This window comes from Lutra lutra, chromosome 15 (genome assembly GCF_902655055.1).
Source record: "Lutra lutra chromosome 15, mLutLut1.2, whole genome shotgun sequence".
Taxonomy (NCBI): Eukaryota; Metazoa; Chordata; class Mammalia; order Carnivora; family Mustelidae; genus Lutra; species Lutra lutra.
The window spans coordinates 55272480-55297824 of record NC_062292.1 but is presented as its reverse complement, the minus strand read 5'-3'; the positions used below and the strand labels follow the sequence as shown (position 1 = coordinate 55297824).

Below are 25345 nucleotides of genomic sequence, written 5' to 3'. Positions count from 1 at the left end.
AGTGCTAATATATATTTTTTTTTTTTTGGAGGGAGGAGCAGTTTTGCATTTTACATTTAAATATGACCAGGAAATGACCTGCTTCCTGCCTGTATAATAACTGTATACATAAGGTAGCATAATCAGTGCATGTAATGCAGCGAGGGGCCCCTTGGGAGCAAAGCACTGATACAGGAGAGCTTATGGCTGTGGATCCGTAAGGCTGGCCCTGCTTTTAAACCTCCCAGATTATCTAAAGAATTTTCATGGAGTAGGAACCGATATAGGCAAATGGTCTCCCCGGATAATAGTTTATTCATTTAATATTCATCGGGCACCTACTGCGTGCTGGGGACTAGAAGTGAAAAGATAACTAAAACATTTATGACACAGAGGGCATTTACCACTGAGTAGCAGAGGCAGACATATGAACAATATTACAATAAAATATGGTGACTGCTAAAAATATGTTGATGTAGGCACAGAGGAGGGGTGGTGGGTCACCCTGGGCCATCACAGGGAGGAGAGTGGGAGATGGCATCCTGGAGTAGTTCATCAAGGAGGAGACTTTGGAAGCATGTGGTTAGTTTCCCTCATTCCACCCCTGTGGTGATCATGGCAACACCAGTGCTGGAGGAATCATCCCCCGAGGGGCACCGGGCAGTTGTCCGAGAGGAAATGCAGGGTAGAAGCAGTTGAATGACTTTCCCAGGGTCGCAAAAAACAGTCAGAGGGAGAAATTGGACTCCCGCTTAAGTGTTCTGACTCCGAGTTCAGTGTTCTTTCCATGACACTGAGTTTCCTCTGCTGGTTCAGCAACTGGCAGGGCCACATGCTGAGAACGTCATTGGTAACATGTGGCATCAGGTGACATCTTGATGACTTTTTCCAGTTGAACTTGGTTGCCAAAGAAAAGCCTTTCTCCCTTCTGAACCCAGGCCCTGAATGCACTATATCAAATGGAAAAGCACCTTGAAATGAAGAACTCCAGAAAGTCCTACATATAAAATAAAATCTGAGATGTATAGTTCTATTCAGAAATTTATGGTCTAAATACAGGTGTCTCTAAATATTTAAAATAACCAACACTGTTTTGCCTTGGGTATTATGTAGTTTCGTATTTTACAAATTAGACGTTATTCAAATAAATGCAGTTTTTAATTCAGATGCTCCTAAATCGTTTGCATTCATCATCCTCCCTCCCCCCATCTTTATTACTGCTGACACCACTGCCAATTCACTGATAATTCCCAAATACATTTCTCCAGCGACATATTTCTTCTAAGTCTTTCCTGAGGCCAGTGGAATCTGGCTATTTGATAGGCCTTTAAACCTAGTATATCCCAAGCCGAATTCACTGTTTTCTGAGTGTAGGCCTAATTTGTACCTCTTTAACATGCATTCATTAATTTAGTTGTCCAAGCCCGGTACTTCGGTCTGTTGCTCCCAGGTTCCTGCCAGATACCTCTCCAGTCCCGTCTCCCCATCTCATTGCTACACTTCTGGTCCAGGCCTTCGTTCTCTGCCTCCTCACAGCTGAGCAGACCTTAACTGTGTTCCCAGAAACAATGAGTATTTTCCTACATGCAATTCATCTTTCTTAGCACACAGAGAATTGTCCAACCAGCTTAAACAAAACCAGAAACCTCTTCTTATTTTATTTCAATATTCAGATCTTTCTGAAAGACTGGTACATTGTCCCGTGTCAGGTAAGCAAAATACCTTGACAATAAATTTCTTTGATGACTGAAGCTTTTATTGTGTCTCAAGGCCATCATTCTGAACACTAGTGATTATTACACACTGTCCGTGTGGCAGTCAGCATGGCATGCGGCTTAAAGGAATGTATTATTCTCTTTAAGTTTGGTTTTAAAATAAACTATTCTTACATCAGTGGTTCTTAGCCTTTCTGGAGTCATGAACCCTTCTGCGAATGTGATGAACATTATGGGGCTTCTCTTGAGAACAATGTGGGCGCGTGCGCGCGCGCGCGCGCGCACACACACACACACACATTTTGACAACTTTCAGACTCTTAATCTATCCGTGGGTCCTTAGAGCTATCACACAATTTGGCCTGAGGACCTTTGTCCCATATGAAATTGTTTTCATTTTTTGGATGTCAGAGGCATGGTATAAATTTCTTTTGTAGTATTTATTTATTTATTTATTTTAGATTCTTTTTATTTGAGAGAGAGAGAGAGAGAACATGACCGGGGGGAGGGAAAGAATTTCAGGCCGACTCCACACGAGCACGGAGCCTGATGTGGGGCTCTGTCTCATGACCTTGAGATCATGACCTGAGCCGAAACCAAGAGTCAGATGCTTAATGGCTGAACCAGCCAGGCACTCCTGAAATTCTGTTTGAAATAGGTTTTCTAACTGCCCCGGTCCCAGTTGAGGTGATGATCTGTAATATTTGCCCGTGGTTTATACCAGGTTTTGAGTTTGGACTGGAACAAAGTGATTTCTGCACAATCATCCTGATTCTGCCCTCAGCTAGCTGTAGGACTTTGTGGTCCTATAACTAGCAAGTAGAAATCAATTTAGATTTGCAGCCAGGGGACCTTATGTTCTGTTAATGTTGTGCCATATTTTAGAATATCAACTCTGGTGTAAAGTGCAGTCTACCTGCCATGATAATACTTCGTTGTGTGGGAAGAGTGCTTTTGCTTCTGCTGTTTCATGTATCCTAACCAAAGCCGGTGAGAAGGTCAGTGAGTTGTAAGTCTCTGGTAAGGATAAATAAAGAAAGGAACACTGAGGGAGGCTTTCTCAGAGTTAGTTGCAAAGAGGAAGTATGTAGGAGACCCTTGTCTGGTTCTAGCTCCCCAAGTCTCTTCACCGTAAACCCATAGCTTTTCGACTAGCTTCACAATTTAATTCAAGCTGATTGGAGTCTAAGGCATCCAGGCAAAAATGGTTGGATCCGTTCCTGTCAAATGACGTCTGTAACAATCTGGTTGTGTTGGAAAGAAAGTAAGTTATAGGTAAGCGTGAATGACAGCCAATAATATTGTAGCTGATACCGTGGGCTGTTGGTACACTCAGTTCATTTTTTTATCCTATATAAATGAGACTAGAAAATGCAAGTTTGAAAATATTTTCATATATGGATTCTGTGTTTTGAGCTACCCTTAAGTATACTCAGAAATTAGACTTAAGGACTTTGTTAGCTTTACCTGAGCTCCTTAGCATACTTTTTGTATCCACCCCCCAACAAAAAAAAACCCAGCCTTCCTAGTCTGAGCCCTCTTTTTTTTTCTCTCCCACATCCTGTTTCAGACTTGTAGAAGGTTAGAGTTGGACGGACCTTGGAGACTAGCTAAATCTCTTCTTGTGCAAGAGGGAAACTGCAGCTCAGAGCTATTAAATAATTTGCCAGAGGTTACACAGAGTTGGTCAGTAGCAGGTGCATGATGGCGTCACCGGTCTCACAGTTACGAGTCTTCACTTATTTTCCTAATTCTAAACAGAAATATTAACGTGACACTCAGAAAATTCAAAATATGGCAGAAGGAGGATCATAACAGCTAAAAAGCCACAGTGATTGAGTTTTGTCCATCACTCCCCACATTCATGACCTTTACCTCATCGTCATAGGCTTCTCCAATTAAATAATTCCACCTCTGATCTTAATTGGTTGTTTTCTATGGACTATCTGAAATATGGAGAAGCCAGCTTGCAATTTTTTCAGTTAAAAGGACAAAACTTTTGCTACATCAAACTTGCAATTTCTGTCAGATTGAAAAGTGGCGTCCTAGCTTTCCAAAGGGTAGTTTTGTGTCCATCAGTACATCGGAAGTGAGTTAAGGACAGCTGGGGTCGTACTTAGGCAAACCGGAAGAGGCAGGGGAAAAAAAAAAAAGCATAACGCTGTCAGAAAGGAATTGAGAGAGGAAGAAGAGATGAAAAATAAACCTCAGAAACAGAACAGTGATGTCACACGTAAAAGTGAACAGTGTGGAACAAAGAGAGAGAATGATCAATATACCCAATAATAGTAAATAATGGCTTTGTGGGCAAAGTCGGTCTTGAACTTGGCCTTGACCAACAGAGAGAATTTGAAGACCAAAGAGGCAGAAGGGGGCGTGGAATGCTCAGGCAGTGACCTTGGGTTTAACAAAGGGTGTGGGCAGTGGGTGAGTGGCTGGACTGCAGGATGTGAGGGGGTAGACATGAAGTTGAGTCCATAGTAGGTAAGCAGAGAACTTGATGGTGAGGGCTCAACGCACTTGAATTTGAACCCCAGCTGGGTAACTCTGGGCAAATGACTTAACTTCTTGGTGCCTCAGTTTCCTTGGGTAGAATGGGAATACCAATAATCCTTCTCTCCTGTTCTTGTGGAGGATTTACAAGTTCTAAACACAAGCACATTTTATTTTTATTTTTAAAGATTTTATTTATTTGTTTGACAGAGAGACAGTGAGAGAGGAAACATAAGCAAGGGGAGTGGGAGAGGGAGAGGGAGAAGCAGGCTTCCCGCTAAGCAGGGAGCCTGATGCGGGGCTCTATCCCAGGACCCCGGGATCATGACCCGAGCAGAAGGGAGTGGCCTAAGGGATGAGCCACCCAGGTGTGCCCCACAAGCAAATTTTAAGACAGCACCTTCCATGCATTCCATCCATCTTAGTAAGCATTTTTTTTGGGGGGGGGGGGCTTTGATTTGGTTGGAAAGTTAAACCAAACAAGCTACAGCAATATTAACTATTATATTTAGGGTGAAGCCACAAAATAAAGACTTGAATGTCATCTTGAGGAGTTTGGACTCGAATAAACAACAGAGAGCAGCTCTTAGCCAGAGGTGGATTCAGAGAATCCGGGTTTAGGAAGGATCTGTTCAAACCCGGAGAACGGGAGTTACTCTGCCTCTACCCCTTGCTGGGTGCTCAGACATCTACCCCGTGGCCGCCTGCAGTGCCATGTGGGTTGGTGGTAAATGGCACAGAAGGCATTTGTCTGGAAAGAAAAATGGGTTTCAAGGAATTAAAGTGAGTCAAATTTTTATGGCTCTTTTTTTTTTTTTTTTTTTTTTTCCTTTTTGCAGTGACTCTTTAAAGGTCCGGTTCTAAGGCTAATAAGTAATAAAGCTAGAGAAGCAGGTTGAGAGATTGAATATTAATAAGCCTCTCTTGGACTCTTGGATAGTCACTAAAATGTTAGCAGTAACATCAGTAGATGGTACCCACTCGAGTTCTGAATAGGCCCTTCCTGGCCTTTTTTAGAATCATCTTTGACACCGATGACCTCTAAGCACTGGATAGGACCGCACCAGTTCCATCTTTCTGGTGTTCTAAGGAGCCTGATTGCAGGGCCAGAGAGCTGTGTCTGGTTGTTAAGGGTAAGGAGGCACTGTTCTAGTTTGGGGATCTATTAGTCAATGGCCCTCACGCACTTAGGGCTACTTTACGGAGGCGCTCTTCCAATTCTGATCATCTGGTCTTTGCGTAATTACAGTAGTCTCCCTATGGAATTTGCCAGTGATCCTTGGGGTATGACTCTAAAGAGAAAAGTTACTTGCAATTTTCATTCCATTTAGGCAACCTCTCAAGTAGGTAAACTAGTCTTAAACCTACAGCAGCTGCAGATGATCTTGGGTGAGACAGAAAGTTTTTCCTCCCAGTCAGCTTTGCTTTTCCGATGGGACACTCTCCTCCACACTTTATTTTTTGCAGCCCTGGCTCATGCTGTCATCTTTTAGGGGCTTTTTGGGATCTGTGGGAATAGTGACTTTACCAGTCCACCATGGTGACCAAGGTCAACAACAACAACAAGAAAGCATGTGGAATAAAATTCCTAAGCCCATTCTTCTGCTCCACATGGGGAATCCGCGATAAAGGAGGCCCAAATATTTGCCAGACCTGGCACTAGATATTTATTTTTCAGTAATGCGCATATGGTGATTAATGTGCACAGTGTTATGATTAATAGAAACTACAGAAAACACACCGACGTACAAATAACAGAAACTAAGTGTCCTAAAGGGGACACGATCTCTGCTTTACCTGTCATGTGGCGACACCGTGTCAAATACATTCTCATGTTTTGCAAAAATAAATATCAGGAGTTATGGTTGAGACCTTTCGTGCTGATGCGAGAGAACATAATTATAAAAATGATAAATGCAGGGACTAGCCAGCAATACTAGCTTTGTACGAAGGAAAAGTTTTCCTGCTGTTGTAGAGGAATTCAGATAAAGAGCTAGTTCTCCCTTCTGCCCTTGCAAACTCCCCTGGTGGGCCGGGCGCCAGGAGCCCCCCAAATTTCCTGATGTGTTTGGAGAGCCCTTCACATAGGGGGCTCGGGCTTTTATTTCTCTCCCTCCTCTCCCCCCCTCCGGTTTTCTTCCCTGCCCCCTTCCCATTTTTAAAAGGCTTTAAAGAACATCTCTGGGAGACAAAAATAGCTCCAGTTGTGAGAGGCCTACACACGGAGAAGGCATCCGAGATGCAAGTCAGCAAGTAGGAGCCGCGAACATGAGTGTCTGGCCCGGGGTGGATGCTCCTCGCTGTCTCGGTGCCGCTTCTCTGCCTGGGCCCGGTGGGTAGAAGGGAAAAGGGTTTTTCAGGGGCGGGAGGTGGGTCGGGGTAGGTCTGGGGTCCGCTAACGAAGGGAGTCGCCACCCCAGCGCTGGGGCTGCGGGGCCGGTCCCTCCCCTCCCCCCACGTTTTTAAAATTTATTTTGCCCAGGCGGGGATTGGCGACGGTCAAAAGGGAGCAGTTGGCACTGAATGTCACCCTGAAGGTAAAATGAAAGACAAAAGATGAACGCATGCTTGCTTCCCCTTTGCAGCGGCTGCTGCGGCGGCGGGAGCGGCAGGATTTAAAGGGGAAAAAAAACCCCACACGCACATCCACACACATATACACACCCAGAGGCGTCAATTATGCAAACGCAATAATGCAATCAAATCCTGACAGTGCCGGGAATTTTTTTTTTTCAAACACAGATATTTATTTTTAAAAAAGGGAGCGAGAGAAACGCATGCAAACAGAAACGTGCACATACCACGTAACCACCCGAGGAGAACCTGGCAGCCTCTCTCTTCTTCTGCCAAGTTATCATTGAGAAAACAGACAGGCATCATGACGTCCTGGGTCACAGGGAGTGCGGACCGACGCTACCAAGAGAAAAGGGAGGCGCCTCGGCGCTCCGGCTAGCCGCGGGCGCCCCTCTGCCCCTCGCAGCCCGGCTCGGTGAGTGCACAGCCGCTCGGGACGCGGACCCCGGGGGCCAGGCCGGCCCCGCGCCCGCGGGGGCAGAGCCGGTGGCCGTGCCCTTGCCACCGGCGGGCCGGCCAGCACCCCCTCGCCTGCCGAGGTCGCGGGAGCCCAGTTAAAGGAGGCGTGTGTAAGATGTGCAATGTTCCTGCATGGGGGTTTTGTAGACTTTCATAGCCAAAGAAACCGGCTTCGGCTTCTTTAAAATCCCCGACGACTCACCTGATTAACCTGCTGCAGTTTTGACCCTGCCAAGGTAACTGGTCCAAATCCTTATCATCAACATCTGGAGACAGACATTTGCATCTGGGGCGTTCTTGATTTGCAGTCCTGGTTGAAATCTCTATCGCTACCCCCTTCCCCCCTTCACTTGTTTAGAGTCTCTTGGAAAAAAAAAAGAAAAAGAAAAAAGAGAAGCAACCCCTCCCTCAATAACACAACCATAAGTACCCTCCACCTCTTGTCGACTTGCCTTACCATGACTGCAAAACTGTCGGCGTGTGTGCTGGAGACACGGATAAATTCTGATTGCAATGAGATTCGTTCTTTAAACACCTCTCCCATCCCCCTCCCTGGATAGACTTCAGGGCTTGGTAAAGTGGCAAAGAGTGAGGGCAGAGTTGGGGCAATGGACTGGGAGGGGTCTGGGTGAGTCCTCGGGGGTCTTCTGGGGCGAGGGGCTCTGGGGAAGGGGTCGTTGGGGGAGAGGGCGGTGTCAGGAGTTGGAGACTGCTGTCGTGGGCTGGAAAATCCTTCTGGTGATTGCTGCTGCCGTAGTCCTAGGTGTCTCCTCCTGTCCTCTACGCCTCATTCCCTCCCGGCTCCCCAACCCGTTCACCTTCCAGAGGGAGGGAGTCTCTGAAGTTGCACGGAGGTCACCCGACCGTCATTTAAGTATTTCAAACCACCCACCCCCTCCTTCCCCTCAAGTATGTCAGAAAAGGCTGCAGGATAGAAACCCCCCCCCCCCCCCATGTTGGGTGACGGGAGATTCTCAGAGAGAGAAAGACACTGAGGGCAAATCCCCCCTCCTCCCCTTCTCTTCCCTTCTGGCAACCTTTTCCTAGCTGCAGCCCCTCCCCCTTTCAGAATCTTAATGAGCAATTCTGGAAGAGTCCGGAAGGGCCTGGAGAAACCCCCCTCTTGCCTCAGTGCTGTGCAATGATTATGTATGTGTTTATTTATTGTGCTTGCTTCGGTCATGTTGTGAATTGCCACATGGGTCTGTTGGAGCTGAGGAGGCACATTTGCTGTGTTTGTGTTGTAGTACCAGACCCACTGGCCCTGGGATGGGGCGCAGACACACACGGAAAGCAAATGATTTTGCTAACGTAAACCAGAGGGCAATGTTGAAAATAGCACCTTCTCTTTCTCTCTCTCTCTCTCTCTTAAAAAAAAAAAAAAAGAAGAAGAAGAAGAAGAAAAAAGAAAAATGCCCAGCATGTGAGTTAAGAGAAGCTGTTAGGTGCACATATGACCTCCTACTACTTTCAAAACACTCCTGCTTAATACTTTAAGGCAGGATCAAGAGAACTGCGGATGTTTTGAAGTGTTTCAGAGCAGCTGAATGACTTGGTCTAGTTTTGAAGAGAAACTCTCCTTTGTTTCTCACGCTGCCCAAAGACCAAATAGGGGAGTGTGTTTGGAAAATGCCCAAATTCAGAAGCAGCAGGCAAGAGAAAAGAGGAAGAAATGTCCTCAAGGGGAAGGCAGGGAGTGGGATTGGGGGAGAGTGTCAGGATGCTTTTTGTGTTGTTGGTTTTTTTTTTTTTCCCCCTGTCCAGTGGATTTGATGTTATCAGAATGAGGTAGCCAACCTAAGAGACGGTCCTATCATTGTGGGAAAGAGAGGGAAATTTAAACAGTTCTCAAGTCTGAGCTGAGGAATAGCCGAAGGAAATGAGGTGCCTGAAAACGTGGATGGAGATCAAGTGACACTGATGGCACTTTTTTCCCCCTTCAAATACGAAAAGGTTTAAGTATATCGTGACACAGGCCCAGATGACCCAGTGTACTTGTGTGTTATGCATGACTGTTGTTTTTACTAAAACAATTCTTGTAACTCTGTAAACTCATGTGACAGAGAGGTGTGTGTATTGAGAATGGTGTCAGGTGGAACGTAGGACTGTCTGTTGACTGGGGCGGTGAACGCGGAGGAAAGATGATTTATTTTCTTCAGTAAATCAAAATGGCATTTAAATCTTTGTGCATGGTGTGGCTGAGATCCGCTGGTCTTCTTGAACAGGGATTGCGACAGGGAGCAAAGACACTTTCTGATAGGTGGTGCTTTAACAAAATAGAGCAGATCAATCGATTAGGTTTCCATGTGTGTGCCACTCAATTTATTCTGTACAATTTTTCCAGAAATTAAAAGGTTACCAGGAGAGTACCATGCTCCCATCTCCAACTGAGCACCGCTTATTACTGTAACAGTATTTCAATATTAAGTGATCTTCAAGATATTTCATCTTTCATTTTGAGTTCTGAACTTGAATCAGCATGAGAATGGCAGGGCAGCAAGACAAGGTATGACTAGCTAGGCAGACAGCCGAAGGATGGGGAAAGTGTCGCAGAGAATTTCTGGGGCTGTTCTCAGTCACCTTGGTTGGTTAGAGATAAGTTTCTGGGGCTGTTCTCAGTCACCTTGTTTGGTTAGAGACAAACCCAACTAGAGACATTTGGGATGCAGCTAGAATTTTAGCAAGAGGCTGCCAGTGTTAATGGGCTTACTTTTTTTTTTTTTTAAGATTTTATTTATTTATTTGGCAGACTGAGATCACAAATAGGCAGAGAGGCAGGCAGAGAGAGAGAGGAGGAAGCAGATTCCCCGCTGAGCAGAGAGCCCGATGCGGGGCTCGATCCCAGGACCCTGGGATCATGACCCGAGCCAAAGGCAGAGGCTTTAACCCACTGAGCCACCCAGGTGCCCCAAAGGGCTTATGTTTGAAATGGATCCCAAGTATCTCTTTTTTCTCCTTCACAGACATGCTATGCACACCTCAGTCAAACACTCCAGGCAAAACTTTCCTGATGCCCCGTGACATTGTCTAATATAGACAAACCCTGCATTAGTGTGTTGCAGGAAAGGGGTTATTTATGAGGTTCTCCTTTTGTTTACAGATGTGTCGATACAAGTAGCTGTAGTCTTGTTTCTTTCTTGAAATGTCTTGCGGGCTTGACCGCCTTAAATGCAAAACAAATCATCTTCAAGGAAGTTAGAGAATGCCTTACGGATTGACCTATAAAATTAATTTCAGTTAGATATGGAAGAGCTCGTGATCCTGGTGAGGTGACTTTATGCAGGAATTTTGTGTTTGTTTCAAAATTGTTGGAAAACTGCGGGGCCAAAAAGATTTTGAGGGAAATGCCAAAAGCCACATTAATGAAGAAAAACAGTGTTGAGATACTTTTGAATAATAGATAGGATATGTAATGGTCAACCACAAGATAAAATTTTTACACACTATTTTTATGGCCTTAAATTGGCTGCATTGTAAACTAAGCTTACTACTCTATTAAGTCATTATACTTTTCAATTATTTAACATTTCTGGCCAACCTATCTTCTGTGGTCTTTTTTCTGTACACATCAGAAATGATATGTACAGTAGTAATCGCTGGTTGTTTGTGTGGGGGGTTTGCAGTGGAGCAAGGTTTAATTTTAACTCCTTGGGACAAATGTTATGAAGAATGCACCGAGGAGAAAGAATGGGATGGAAACAGACAGAGCCCTATGAGAATGGAGATGACTACAGCATCGAGATGTACCTAATACAATTTGAGTTATTCTCACTATAAGAAACCTTGACAGTATCTGCCTTCTAGGTACTGTGCATTTGGAAATACTATATCTCCATTTAAATGCAGATCTGCTGTTTTCTCCAGGGAGCAGTTGGTAAATCTTTCAATTGAACCACTGGTATGAGAAAACCAACTGAAAATTTCTCCATGAACAATAGCTTCTGTCATTTTGAAGTAATAATTACTAGGTCTTAGATTAGCATGTTTTTTTAAAAAAGTCCTTTAAAATATCAAAATCATTTATAAAGTAAAAAAAAAAAAATCATGTCCTCAGCCTTGGTGCAAACAAAGACATTTTGTCTTGTCTCTTTGTGGTTGGTCTTTTAAAACCGTGAGATAATTCAGGTTTGCAATTTGGTTTTTAGGTTAACATGGCCATCCCGGTTGAGTAAGTTGGGCCTTTAGAACCCACGAGGGGAATTATGATTAAGTTCTATGTGCTTGTCACGCCGTCATGCTGGCAGGTGGGGGTGAGGTGCTCTAGGAGAGCTTAAGGACCTTTCTCGGGGGATGATCTTCTTTTGACTATTTTGAGCCTCATTTCTAATAGTAACTGGTGTTGGAATCATTGGTGGTGGCCCGGGCCTATGGGGCCTTCTTTTAAGAGATGATTGCAGAATGTATACAGGCCTTTGATGTAGAACGTAGACACATAATCTGATGGTCTTGGATGTTCAGATTCAAGTAACTGGAGAAATCTTTGCACATCTGGAAATACATTCCTGAAGTACACAGTGTGATAATGTTAAGTCTCTGTGTGTCTTCAGCACCATAGCTAGGGCAGGTTTCTTTTTTTTTGAAGAGTAGGTACCATTCATTCCCTTAACCCTGATGATTTCCAGTGGTGAAGGGCCCCCACCTCCTTAGCCTACCCCCTCCTTTGCATTGGTTATAAAGCCCACCTCTCCTACTCTCACCGAGGGGTACCCCCCATTTTATAGTGCATTTATACCATTATGCACGATATATTACCTGTAGTTGTGAAGAAGAATCATCCATAGTTTTAAAATCAGGCCTTTGTTTATATTTCTTTTATGATGGATACTTCATTCATTAAACAGGGGAAGGATCATAGTTACCATAAAAGAAAGTTGAATGTCTTTGGAATCTCTGTGATAAAATGCAAAACACTGGAGATTCGAAGGTATTTTATTGACTTAGGGACCTGATGGCTGTTTCCGATGGCCCACCTGCTAAAATAAATAACCCGGGTGGGACTCTAGGAAAGGTGCTAATTAATGAATGTGCTTATTTTACTTCCCTTATACAAACACATTATTTGAACTTGGCAAATATGCATGCCTCACATTGTCGTTTTTTACTGTTTTGAAGATTCAAATTCAAGATGTTAACGTTATGTGAAGCATAGAGAAACTTTTGTGTTATTCTGATAGATACTTCTACAGTAGAATAAACAGTGTTTTCGGATATCTGTGTTACCAGAGTGGCCCATTTAAATTCAATCTTGCTCTAAGATATATTAGGTTAATAAGGCTGATTTTATGACCAATATAATTTATATTCACAAATACCTGTTTTTATTAGCACAATTATAGATTGTGAAGCAGATTTCCATATATGTTAAATACAAGAATAACTAACAAGAATAACTAACATTTGTGTACCGAGTTACAGTATATAACCATACATTATCCACAAGCTACTCCTTGGAAGAATATTTATGGCACTTTCTTACTCAAGAAGGCAATCAGGTTTTATAATATATAAACATTATAAGAAAATAGATTCTTTTATCAGAATTTCTTCCCTGCTTCCATCTTTCCCTTCCTCTTTTCCTCCTTCTCTTCCTTCCTTTTCTCTTCTTTCTTCTCTTAATGGGGAGGGGGGAAATCTAATGACTTTTTTTTTTTTTTTTTTTGGTGGGACATGCATAATTACTTATCACACATTTCTATTAAAAAGGGAGCTTTAACAAGCAACCCAACATGATTTTTGGAATATATCTTTTGTCTACCAGTGTTCTTGAGGAAAATGTAAGGTTGCAGAAGTCATTTCATGCCCTGTATGTTTTCAAACATAAATCAGGAAAATTGTTAGCGAGTTATAGCTCTTCTTAGAGACTGTGGCTATCGTGCTATAGTAAACACAGGCTATATATTTTTCCAAGTTATTATGTGTGGAGAGAAATCCAAAGTTGGCTATTTAGATGAACAGTTTAATTCAGTTATTAGAAATTCATTTTCTATTTAGTAGGAACATTTATTTTCCAAAGGTTGCAGAAATGGGACATAATACCTGATGATCCTTTGGCTCAATCACCTTCAGAGCTAGAAATTTGCTCTTTTTGGCTAATGTGTGTCTATGGCTGAACATCGATCTTTAGCTAAGGATGAGTTGAAATGGTCGTAAGCATAGTTTATAGTATGATCGGGTTGTCTTCTGTATCTGAGAACAGGGAACCTTTGTTTCTTCATTTATAAATGAGGATGTTTGACTTGATGGTCTCCAACTTACTTCACCTCTGTGACTCTGCATTAAATGATTGATTAGTAATGAATCGACCAATTAATTATACTCTTGTTTATTTCCATTCTGTCAACTAATTATTTACTGGAGTGTGGCCTTTGGCCATGACCAGAAATATTAGGAGGTAGAGTAAGAAATGAGCTCAGGTTTAGTGGTTTGAAATGAAAGCCTCATGAAATTTAGACAGATTTACATAAAAACTTTTCATTTGTAGATCAATTATTAGCTATTCAAAACACACTTTTTCCCCCTACATAAAACAATCTTAAATACTGACTCCTTTTGCTAGGATAGACTGTAAAAGCCTATGTTAACTTATTGGAGTGAAATATTGTATATCAGTGATGAAAAAATATGAAAAAGAGTTCTATTATGATACAAGTGATAAACATAACATAAAGGCAATAAAACTGAATGATAGTTTATCAGTTATCTAGACTCAGGAGGGTTGATGTTTAAGAGAAATGCACATATAACTGGGAGTTAAAAAGATAGATGGAAACTATTGTAGAGTGTGTGAAAGGGATTTTTTAGAAACTTTCAGGATTTTTAGAGGCTGGTTGCAAAGTATATGGCTTTCCTTTCCCTTGGAATAGTGTAACATTAGCACTACTTCCAAGTTTATCACCTGTGATAAGATTTGTTTTTTGACACCCAAATGCACTGAAAAGCAGGAGAGTGAATAAAAATGGAGAGAAAAATTATTCTCTGAAGTAATTGCCCCAGACGTGAGAGACACAAAGATGGAAGGCATGTGAAGGTAGAGGAGAGAGGTGGTACGTGTGTGTGTGTGTGTGTGTGTGTGTGTGTGTGTGTGTCTAAGACAGCCTGGTCTGCAGTTAATTGATGGGTAGATGAGAAATCAAAAGGAAAAAGGTGGAAACTAAGGTGTGCACATCCTTCCTCAAGGGAAAGTATGTTACAGTGTGTTATGTGGAAAAGCTTATAAATCAGAGTGAGGGCATCCATTTTAACATTTTGCTGGGTCACTTATGGCCTGTATGATCTTGTGACATTATTAAATTCTCTGAATTTGTCTTATCTGTAAAAATGTAAATAATAGAAGCATCTACTTCCAAGTTGGCTGTGAGACTCATGGGTATAAAGCCCTTGAGAACTATATTTAGTTTTATGTGGTAAGAAAAAGTCATTGGGTCAACCCAGGTTTGACAGAGTCCCAGGCCAATTTGTTTGGCTCCAGAGTGGTCTTTCATAGGCATATTTTTTATTTTGTGGTCCAAGAACTGTGGTAGGTATTTTACATATTACTTTATTTAGGGAAGAAGCAGGAAGGAGTATGCCATTTGCCAGTTGACTGTAGCAAGCGTGATAATCTTAACTTACACAATGTCAGTACCTAAGGAGAGTATTTACATTTCCTTGCAAATGGCCGCAGCTTGTGTAAAAAAAAATTGAATGACTTTAAAAATATAGATAAAAATTTTTTAAAAAGTGAATGATTTTGGAAATCAAAAACTGTATTCAGAAATGGTTTTCCTTGTCTCAAACACTGCCTGTGATTTGTACTTTTGCCATGACATTGATATTAATCTAAATTTCCTGGATTTTTGTTAAGGCTGAAGCAATCATTGTTTGGCAGTACGTGCTTAAAAATAATGATACAAAATCCAGTTAAAAAAAAAAAAGGATTTCCAGGATGCAACAGAACTAATTAATGTAATACATGAGTTGAACTCCAAGCTCTAGACACTCTACAGATCTCTTTCAAGAATTTTTTTTTAATTTTTTATTAACATATAATATATTATTAGTCCCAGGGGTACAGGTCTGTGAATCACCAGGTTTACACACTTCACAGCACTCAGCATAGCACATACCTTCCCCAATGTCCATAACCCAACCACCCTCTCCCTAACACTCCCCCATCTCCTGGCAACCCTCAGTTTGGTTTGTGAGGTTAAGAGTCTCTTATGGTTTGTCTCCCTCCCAATCCCAATTTTTTTTTTAAGACTTATTTATTTATTTATTTGACAGAGAGATAGATCACAAGTAGGCAGAGAGGCAGGCAGGCGGGGGTGGGGAAGCAGGCTCCCCGCCAAGGAGAGAGCCCCATGCAGGCTCAGTCCCAGGACCCTGAGATCATGACCTGAACCCAAGGCAGAGGCTTAACCCACTGAACCAACCAGGCCCCCCCTCTCCCGATCCCATCTTGAAGAATATTTTTATTTTTATGTATGATTCAGTGATAAATTTTGAGCCAATTCCTCCATCAGGAGTGGTCTGCATCTTCAAGAACAAAATGAAGCAGTAGATCAATAGATTTGGGCTGTTTTATAGATACTATACTTAAAAAAAAAAAAAAAAGCAGATCCAAAAATGTGCTGAGATTCTACCTGAGCCTGGCCTGGTGCTCTGCTCTGATTCACAAGGTAATGGTCAATGCAATTCTACAGTTTGTGATCTGTTAACCTAGAAACTGAAGTGAACCTAGAAATCAGGATGTCATAGGATCAAGTTTGAATTTAAAAGTAAATATTTAATTGCTCTTATCAATGTTCATTAGGCCCTCAAAGTAGAGAATATATGCTGAAGAGGAAATAAAGAAAACAATCTTTGGGAGGTTTAATCATGTGTCATTAAAAACTTTGACAGGTATATAATTATTTGGAAATAATTGAAGACACAGATAGCATGAGTACCAAAAGGCCACAGATTGCCTCCAAATCTTTATTTGATGGGGAGTTCTATTTTTCTGTGACATTGACAGTAGATTGTAAAATGGACTCAGCTTGAGTTTCTTTTAGATATAGGAAGAATTTAAATGCAGAGTATGCTCACGTATCACGCTAGATCTGTCAGAGAATACAAAGTAATTTTAAGATACAGTCACTCTACTCTAAGTCGATCTTTAGGGAAGTACAGTATATATATATACATGGAATAGTACAATAAGGATGACAGTCTAATGCAGAATTATGCAAAAAATGAATTATTTTTGGCAAATTCATATCTATACACTGTGAAACGTATAAAACGGAGTCAGAGCTTGGGTTGGCGTTCAGTGTGTCATTTACTAGGCGTGTAGCCCTTGCTGTTTTAAGCTTTGGTTTTGCCATTTGCAAACTGGGTACAGTTTTATCTGTCTCACAAGACTCTTAGGAGGCTCAAATGAGAAGAGTATTTGAAAGTGTGTTTATGCTTTATGATAGAGATGACACAAACTACAGGAAGGATGGGAGAAAGAGAGCGCCAACCGCACTCGAGCGTGGGGGCCGTGTCTCAGTTGACTTTGTACCCCCCACTCCCCTGCCCGCCGTGTCTGGCACTGTGCCTGTCTCCCAGAGGAGGCTCGGGAAATGTGTGTGTGTGTGCTTGCATGCCTCGTACTGTGGCAAGCCCTTGACATATGTTATCTTTTCCATCTTCACAGTCATCTTGTGCTGTAGATACGTTGTCACCGTTTCCTAGATGAGGAAACAGACATTCAGAGGTTTCAAGCAGCTCCCACCCTCCTGCAAGTAGGAAGTACCAGGGTCAGGATGAGAAGCTAAATCTACTTGGTACCAGGGCCCAGATTCTTCTCATTACATCACGTGTAAGGGAATTAGGATTTTTGGACAACAGCATGGCCAAAATGAAAAGCCAAGGCCTTGGATAATACTGTACCCATTGCACAGGCAGCTCCTCGACTGGCTTTCAGATAAGTAGGAGAACACTTCTCTGTGCTGTCTGACACAGTGATCATGGCCTTTTGTTAAACTGTCGGGTCTGATTTCTACCCTTGGAAGTAAAATGCACAACAGTGAGAAAATAGCATATAGTATCCCATAACCTAGACTTGTCATGGGGACAGAAGGGAGAAGAAGGGCAGCGAGGAACACAGACAAAGTGGTTCACTAATGTCTTGGATTAAGTTGGTTACACTGACCAGTCTCCCTCTCTCACTCTCTTGTTCTCATGCTTTCCATCTCTTACACTCTCTCACTGCCCCTCTCGGAGTTAGCGAAGGCTAGCTTTTCCATTCTTTTCCATCTTTGGGGGTGTGAGGAAGGTAACTCCACGACCGAGGGGCGTACCCCGAGTTCTTCACTGCTAGCTTCCTGATCGTGTCCTCACGGCCTCTCCATACCGGCGGCTTCTCCTAGGTGAAGTTTTGCGGTCATGCCCGGTTTGTAACGAACAATAATAAAATGGCCTTCAACGAAACAGTGACTTTAAAGCTCCAGACTCTGGGCTGGGAAACAGGACACAGCGTGAGTTACCACACCACGCTCTCCTCTATTTTTGCCCCCCTCTGTTTATTTGGAAGGAACATCAGGAGAGTGTTAACTTCTCAAGAGGAGGAACACACTGTGGCTTTGCAGGTTTACATAAGACACAGATGGAAAAAAAAATTTAAACTTGGGATGCATTAAAAAAAAAAAAATTCTGTGGCAACACAGTGCGTGGTAGGTGGAGAGAGCAGAGACAGGAGACCGTATTTAAGATAAGTGCAGACGATACCTTGCACGGTTGCCGGAGACCAGTTGGTAACAGTGTTTGGTTTCCCGGGAACTGCGCTAACATGCCCGAGATGAACCCCAGTGGGGGGACACGTTCCACGGCCGTCCCCGACCTGTGGTAAGTCGGCTGGGTTGAATTGGGTGAAGTTGTCAAAGGTTGCTCTGCTCTCCAGCCCTTGGCACCAGCTCCGCTGAAATGTGATGCCATTGGTTTTCAGTAAAGGTTCCTTTCTGCAGGGCTGCAAACACAGATCAGCTGCTACTGTGTATACACAACCGGGGAGCAGATCAACCCGCACAGTTAAAAGCAGCCTTTTTAACCCTGAGACTTTCCAAGATCTCTTCTTCACGCAGGAAGTTTCCTTCTCTGTTGTCAGATTTAGCACCGTGCTCTTGTCATCAGACCCGAGCTAGGCTCCCTGCCGCACAGTAGAGAGGCTTCCTTAAGACATTTGTCCTTGAAACTGCACCAAACTCTTGGAAGAACCCAGAACGTGTAAGTATGTATGATTTAGGCAGCAATAGCACGGGGCAAAGCTGCAATCAACCATTATACAATATCCGATTAGCAGTGCAGGAGGGATTTTTCCGACGTTCTGTTACATTCATTTTCAATTCGTTCTGAGGAAACAAATCAATTCTAGCTTCTGATACAGTGACTTTGCAGTAGATGGGGTTGTAATATGTTAGCTTTAACTATTTGCTCTTCTCATTTAGCATTTAGATGTGACTTGTGGGACAATTATTGCGGGTATTAAACTATAAAACTTCTAAAATTTTATTAGCAGTTATAATTGTTGGTCATGTCCATCTTGAGAAACAAGTTTGCTTTGGGGACTGTTTTTAAAGAATTAACCACATCAATTCACAGACAATAGAATGAATTTGTACTGTTCTCGCTCTCAATAAAATATATTAGTTTGCAGTTTTAATTTACTCGTAAAGAGCATTCCACTGAGGTTTTGCCTTAATTGAATCCTACCCAGGGCTGTCTGTTTGGTGTTTTACTGTCTTGTATGTATGTGTTTAAGTTACTTTGCTGGGATTGCAGTCTGGTGAAATCTGTGTTTAGGCACTTTGTAGATCCTGAGAACGTTCGCAGAAGATAAAGTCTCATGGAATTTTGAGGGGTGCTGGGTTTGTTTTAAAGGGTGGTCGTATTGCCCTTGAAAGATTTTTCGATGCCCCACATGAATGGCTGTTGGATGTAGACCACAGACCAAACGCTCTCAGAGTCGAAGTCAGGTTGTCCACTTTCCTAACTCCAACCAGTAAAAGCCCATGCCCCCTTCCTATCAATTTTTAATATGCGCCAATACTTATGTTTATAAGATTAATTTCTCTCAGATTAGTCTGATGGATAGCTGGATTGTGGTTTCTTAAGAGCTTGCTCCCTGAAACCCACAGCAGAGCTGCGTGCCATTTAACTAGTGAATGTAAAAACGGGTAACCATGGATTCAGCCACCACTCGCTGCTAGTGCAATGACTTGTTGTAAACAATACAAATGAGCCAGGAGAGCAGAGGCAACCAGACATGAAATGATTTTAATAGAAATTACGGTAAAAGGTCATGTGATGTGGTATCCGCTTCTGTTCAGTTTTAAAGGGAAAGTCCATCTTTTCTCCCCGCCGCCCCCCACCCCTGCACACCTCTTTCCAGTCAACCCAAGTAGATGTCTTCCCAAACTTGGCAGGTCCCACTCTCTGCTTCCATGGAGAAGGGCGGCCAGTGTCATCCTGTGTACAGTGTGGTGACTTACGGATTTTCACCGGTAAGTACCTTTATTCTAGAAACGAAAAGGAAATCTGTATTTCAGGGCTTCCTTCATGGAAGGTCATGCTAATCGTGGGCTAGAAGTCCTCAAGCTTTGACCGAAGAGGAATAGGTCATTTTGTTCCTTAGCTTTTCTGGAATACAGTTGTCTTTTCTCTCCTTTCCCACGTCTCTGGATTATTTTGGAACCTCGATCTCGCTGAAAACTGTTATTTGCTCTAGAAGCAACTTCTGCAGTATGGTAATGAGCACACGCAGATACCGGGAGCGGTGCTGGCTCTTACTGTCAGGGTTCTCACCCAGGCATACCTTGGCTGAGTTCTCCAAGGGCTCAAGTTTTACAGTTCCCTTTGCCTTTCTCTGGTAGAGATGGTTTCTGTATGTAAAAATTGTTGTATTCATAAATTTGCCTCTGACCAAGAAATCGTAACAACTTGTACCCGTATGAAGTATTAACCTCAGGCTTTGTTTGGTGTACCGATACCAGCTATGCTTATTTAAAAGGAAATGAAAGAAAAAAAACTCTAGCCATAAAAGTTGGGGGGAACAAGGGGGCCCTTAGAAGCCAGATCCGGTGGGTGGACCTAGTGGGTGCCTGGTGCACAGGAATGAAAGGGCTCAGCCTCTGTGCCGGAGACCCGCGGGTACCCACGGGCACTTGAAGCCAAGGACTGTCTCTAGGTGTGCTGTGTCTCAAGGTGACACAGACCTGAGCTGGTCTCGTGAGCCACACCTCTGGCCACCTGCAGATAGTATAAATAATCGCATCATCGCGGAACAGAAGAGAATGCCGTGTTTATATTTTACCTCCTTTTAACATTCAGATGCTTCTGCATAGATGTGTAACTGTACATGTGTAGATGCATGCAGAGTAATGGAGTTTCAGGTGTTGATTTTTCTGTTACTGCCTCGCCTTCTGCAGACCCAATCAGCACGTGAAAAACATTGGCTTGTAATTTATAATCTCAGTAGGATGTAAGAGCATCAGCCCCTCTACATATCCCAAAGAGTTTTATCTGTTGAACCAGGGTTTTTTTTTTTTTTTTTAATCTGTAACTGTTAACATAGTGTTTATATTTAAGCTTTTTCAAAAATCAAGCTTTTTAAGGTGTTGGAGTGCCGCACCGCATGCTTGGACTAAACATTCTTCAGAAGGTCATGGTTAGCCGTGACCCCATGGTTTACTGTTCTAATACTAGATTTGCTTATCAAAAATAAGTGAAAGAAAAGACTCTAGTAATTCATGTTGAGGGAAAAGGGAGCAATTTCAAAGCAGATGTAGAAATTCCAAGTAGGGTTTTGGGTAAATTATAATTAAAACTTTGTTTTCACTTTTCCTGGCCTTGATTCTCCAAGTTGAAGGGTAAGAATAAAGTGTTGGCTACAGGGTAGTAAGGAGCAAAATCCTGGAGTCAGACGTGGGTTGCAGTCTTTGCTCTGGGCCCGACAATGCTTAGGATTTGGGGCAAAGTTTCTTCATGTCTTTGAGCTGCCCCATCCTCATCTCTAGATTGAAGACAATAATGCACACCTGTGCGTGAAGGAAAGGGTTAAAGGAGAAAATGCATAGAAAGTATTTCATACCATGTCTGGCACATAGTAAGTGTCCAATAAACTCTTGCCAGTTTCCTTATTTTTGTTCATTGAGGAACCTTGTGCTTAAGTAGAATCCTGCTACTTAACCAGGGTTAAGTATCCTGCTGCCAACCAGTGTTGAAGCAGAGAGAGACAGTATTCAGATCCTAAGTTGGTCTTTTTCGACAACTGTCTGCGGCAGTAACTTGTCATCACTTAGGACATGGTGATTCAGTTTGTAGCATAGTGTAGTGTTTTATAGAACCCTTACTAAAAGCCAGAAGTAGCTCCTTATTACTGTATTTTTTTTCATTTATTTCCAAATTATTTAGGAAAATTATTGTTTTTTAATTTAGGATTTCTGATGCTTTGGATATTAAGGCGACATGTACATTTTGTCTGTGATCCTGTTGACAGAGTTGAGAGGTATAAGAGACTGATAATTACATCAATCCTAAAAGCTTAAAAGTAGTGGTAGATAATGATACGTACTAAAGAGCAGTAATAATGAACAGGCTAGTAAACATGGAGGTTATAAGCTACTAAAGAGACATTTCTTGGGAGGATTGTAGACATGGTCACTGTCCTTTCACCTTCCTGAAACCTAAGGGCCTGCTTCTCTCTTTCCTCCTTCTGTCTTTTCCTTTTTCCTCCTTCTCTACACCTTCCTTCCTTCCTTCCTTCCCTTTAGCTCTTACATATTATCTCAGCTATATACCTTCTCTTTTTCTCTGTGAGCCATAAAGGTTCAAGGAAGAGAAAAAAGAGGAACAGGAGACCCATGGTCTTTTCATGCTAGCTCTGATTTTATAAATGGAAAGTTTAAGAGGAGTCAGAAAAATCTGTTTTCTTTCTCTTGCTATTGAATTGGAGAAGCACATCTGAGGTGACCTGCAGACCCCAGGGAAGCCTTGCTCAGTAACTATTTGTTGATTCATTGATTAAATGGCATGGAGAGAAGGGACATCAAGCACGGAGATTCCCTCAGTACTGAACGCTTTGAAACCCCAAGCTACCATGTGCAGTAGGATGGCTTCTCTGTGACCTTCCAACAACTAATCTCCTTTAAGAACTGAATCAAAGCGGGGAAGGGATTTTGTCAGATGGATTTTTGCCTAGAGTTGGGTTTTTGGCAGTTGCGTGTAGAACGTAATACATTCCTCACAAGGATATGAAATTTTTTTTTTCTGAAAGGAATGAAGACAAGGTGCCAACAGAGATCTCTAGAGAGGGACTCTTGTTTACCCACGGTACTGTTCAGGCAGGGACAGCTGCAAGGTGGATGACTTTCTCACACTTCCCGCCAACCTTCTTCTTCACCACCCGTGTCTGATGGTCTAGTCAACAAGCTCACTCATGCAGTGGGCCCCTCTCCATAATCTTCTCTTTCAAGGGCAGAGAAAAAGCCTGTGATCAGAATTGATATCATATGAGTCGCAAAAGGCATCCACTGTCTACTTCTAGGGACATCATAGAGTATAGAAGTTATTTTAGTGGGCAAACAACTTACTCGAAGTTACACAACATAGGAGTTGTGAAAACAGGAGTAGGACTTGGGATTTCTGATTCCCAAACTAGTGCTTTTTGGAGGGCTCTTGCCTTCTGGTGTACAGACTACAAAAAAGAAAGCTTATATTATAGTGGAAAAAAATAATCTAGATTAGGAAATGGCGAATCTGTCCTAAAGGAGTGGCTCAGATGAGTACTGTAGGTCTGGTTCTAATCCTTCAGTGATAATTTAGAAACCCTGTGATCTTCAGGAAAGACACTTTCTGAGTCTATGGTTTCTTTCATTGTAAAACTGATTTTAAAATAACTGTCACGCGTGTGTTTTAGGTTGCGTTGAGGATTCAGTATGATTACATGTGGATATTAGCTTGTCCAATGCTTGACAGGAGACAGGTAGCAGTAAGCATTATTGACATTCCTCTTCCCTTTCCAAGGTCAGTGGTGGAGTCATGGATGGTAGAATTATGGGAAAGGGCTTTTCTGGATGCATCCGGAATGGTGTAGCTCGGTGGTGTTCAACATTTTCTTCTGCTACAACACATATAGGAAATGAATTGAAGTGTTCCCACATGCCTGGCCCAGAGGGATCCATTAGTCATGATATGATGGTGGTGACCGTGGTGGTGATGGAGGTGGTGACAAAGATGCTGGTGTTGGTGGGGGAGGTGCACATATTATGGGTGAGCCTGGGGTAGGAGCAGCTCCCAAGGCTTTGGCTTGGACTGTGCTGCTGTCTTTCCTACATTAGAGAGGAGATCAGAACGGTGGTGGACAAGAGCCAGGTCATTTTAAGTGCAACTACACTCATTTCAGTTAAAAAAAAAAAAATAATAACCAGCAGCCTTCAGTGCTTTATTCTGGTAACAATATCCAGGTTGTGTAGAAGATGCCATCCTTCCTGGAAGAATGTGATTTTGAAAGATGGTTTCCATCACAGCTCTGGAATTAGACTCCATGGGTTTGAATCTTGGATCAACCACTCACTAGTGGTGATGATCTAAGGAAATGTGTGAGCCACTTTTATAAGTCTCTATCCCCTCACCTTGAATTGGAACAATAATGGTAAACACTTGATGGGATTGTTAGGAGGATTACATGGGTTCACACATATAAAGTACTAGGAAAAATGTCTGGTACATAGTACATGCTCAGTGCTAGTAATTTTTAGAGGTTTCTCTCTCCAAGCTATTTCACGGAGAGTATCCTATCTTAAGATTCTCTCCCAAAATTGCCATTATTAATGGTATCCTTGTAGTCATTAGTGTATAAAACTGCTATTTTTAGTTTTAACAAAATAAAAGCTGCTTTTTACTGTGCACTCACCACTGACCCTGGCATTATGTCATGTGTGCTCTACGGAATCTTAATTGATCTAATTCTCCCATTACTCTTATGTGATAGTGTTACCCCCATCATACAAATGAGAAAATTGAACCTCCAAGAGGGGACAGAACTTACCCAGCTCATGAGTGACAGACCCAAGCCTTAAATGTGTAATCTTCCCTACATGTCTTCCCCACACAACCTCATTAAGTTGGAGACAATTTGCAGGGGTGGTGGGAAAGGTGTATTTTCTGGAATGAAAGAGAAATGAGGAAATGGGTTTACAGTAGCACATTCAAAAGATTCAGACCAGAAACAGAGAAGATGATCATTGTAAAAAGCAACTTAATTTCGTTACTCAATAATCAGAAAATCTAGAAATATAACTTAATTCTATCTTATGGACAGGAAAAGGTGAGAGACTGAGGTGGGGAAGGATCATGGATAATGAGGAGGAGGAAAATGAGTCAGAGACAGAGACAGAGAGACAGAGACTGAAAGAATGAGGCAGAGGTATACATTAGATGCCTTTCATTTAACACTCAGGCAGTCCCGGAGGTAGATAGTCTAGGACCATCAACCTGATTCTAGACATTATTTTTTCTAAGACAACAAAACTGAAAATAATGGTTTTGGCATTTGCCTTATGATATTTTACCTTTAAACCCAGTACACTCTTTTACTTCATCATTCTACCTTTGGAGACACAGAGATTGATACAAAGCTATGGATAGATATGTGGAAAGAAAGACTGATGGGTTCATTGACACAAGGACAAATTATGTTAGCGCCCCTTTTTTCATCTTCAGATAGTAACACTGAAGATTTTCTAAAGTTAAGTTGTGCTTTTGCAACTATAGGCATAAGTTAGATTAAGCTACATACAGGAGATCAGGTGTTTAGTGATATTTAATGGTTTTTATTTAAAAGTAAATTTACTTCCGTTATTGAATTGCTTTTCAAAAAGAAAATCTTTTGAGTTAAATAAATCACATTTCTTCCCAATTTTACAGATGAAGAAATTGTGTTATGCAGAAATTCAATGATCTCCATAAAATCATAGCAACTTCTAGCAGATGTGAAAGCCATTCTCTGGTTTTGAGCCTCCAGGAAAAGATTTCTCTCTTTCCTGTGATGATCTCTTCAATTGGTATGGTTATCACATCACCAGCTTCTAAAAACTTGGGGACACATAATAGAGGAGGGTCACCCT

General features: G+C 42.2%; 1 protein-coding gene and 1 long non-coding RNA gene across 14 annotated transcripts in view; one reads left to right on the top strand and one right to left on the bottom strand.

The window, feature by feature from the left end:
- Nucleotides 1–25345, top strand: part of ESRRG (estrogen related receptor gamma) — a 625647-nt gene that overhangs the window by 39160 nt on the left and 561142 nt on the right. For 2 of the 13 annotated variants that reach the window (XM_047704110.1, XM_047704100.1), the window contains exon 1: nucleotides 7078–7456. The exons of 3 other annotated variants lie outside the window; for them this stretch is intronic. The gene's annotated coding sequence lies outside the window, so the exon portion shown is untranslated. Of the gene's footprint in view, nucleotides 1–6317; nucleotides 6520–7066; nucleotides 7457–17785; nucleotides 18447–19645; nucleotides 19724–25345 lie in introns of those variants that run through there. 8 more of the 13 variants (XM_047704112.1, XM_047704101.1, XM_047704104.1 and 5 more) reach the window with 8 other exon arrangements.
- LOC125085631 (uncharacterized) lies at nucleotides 6870–8006 on the bottom strand. Its single transcript, XR_007122977.1, has 2 exons — nucleotides 7423–8006; nucleotides 6870–7100 (listed from the first exon to the last, which is right to left on the bottom strand). It is a non-coding gene; the product is annotated as an uncharacterized LOC125085631 (long non-coding RNA).